Source organism: Cherax quadricarinatus, chromosome 14 (genome assembly GCF_038502225.1).
Source record: "Cherax quadricarinatus isolate ZL_2023a chromosome 14, ASM3850222v1, whole genome shotgun sequence".
Lineage (NCBI taxonomy): Eukaryota > Metazoa > Arthropoda > Malacostraca > Decapoda > Parastacidae > Cherax > Cherax quadricarinatus.
This window is the reverse complement of record NC_091305.1, coordinates 49,497,130-49,497,579: the sequence shown is the minus strand read 5'-3', so window position 1 is coordinate 49,497,579 and position 450 is coordinate 49,497,130.

Genomic DNA, 450 nt, shown 5'->3' with positions numbered 1-450 from the left:
AAAAATCTAAATGAAATTCATTTGTAAAGCCTGAAAATATAACTAATGAACAGAGGAAATGTTATTTTAGTGCCAGGAATGTCTGCATTGTTCATTCTGGGCCCTATTTTGAAATTGGAATATTCGGAACTTTGTGTTAAATTGGCCAAATTACCAACTTCCGATCACTTTATTGGGTAGTTGAAACAGTTGACTGGGCAATTTCTTGTGCTCACTCGATAAAATAGAAGTAATACTAGTGAAATAGCTAAGAATTTGGTCGACTGGAATAATGTAATTGGCCTAAAATGGGAATCAATCTCGGCAAAATCGCCGACTTTGACTCCCATATTTGCTGACATAGCAAAATTTGCGAGAGCGTAATTTCATCAATTTTTTTTTCAGATTTCATACCTTTGTTTTATTATCTTCAGAAAAAGGTTCTCTTCCATTTCATAAGAAAAAATAACA